Raw genomic sequence first — 396 nt, 5'->3', positions numbered from 1 at the left:
GAACAATATCTTGAAATTGCAGTCATTAACACACCATCAATTCTTGTCACCTAGGTTTCAAAATTTATTTAAATTTGTATGGTTTAAAAGTGGATATTTACAGACTAGACCGCCAGAGTTCGAGACATCGGTTGATTTTTGTTTCAAAAAAGATCCTAAATGCGATATTTGTGGCGAAACTACTATAATTACTTGTTCTTGGTGCAAACGATCACTTTGCATCACACATTTCTTCTATGAGCACTACCTTTGTTACGAATATGTGCCATAAGTAAAACACATTTATTTTCTATGTATTCAAATCCTCTATCGATTTTTCTTAATATTATATTAATTATATGATTTAAAAATATTATAATAACATTATAAATTGTAAACATTATACATTAAATATAT

This window comes from Odontomachus brunneus, unplaced genomic scaffold (assembly GCF_010583005.1).
Source record: "Odontomachus brunneus isolate Ranch 3 - 2012 unplaced genomic scaffold, Obru_v1 Obru_scaffold_217, whole genome shotgun sequence".
NCBI classification, from domain to species: Eukaryota; Metazoa; Arthropoda; class Insecta; order Hymenoptera; family Formicidae; genus Odontomachus; species Odontomachus brunneus.
This window is presented reverse-complemented; position numbering follows the sequence as displayed.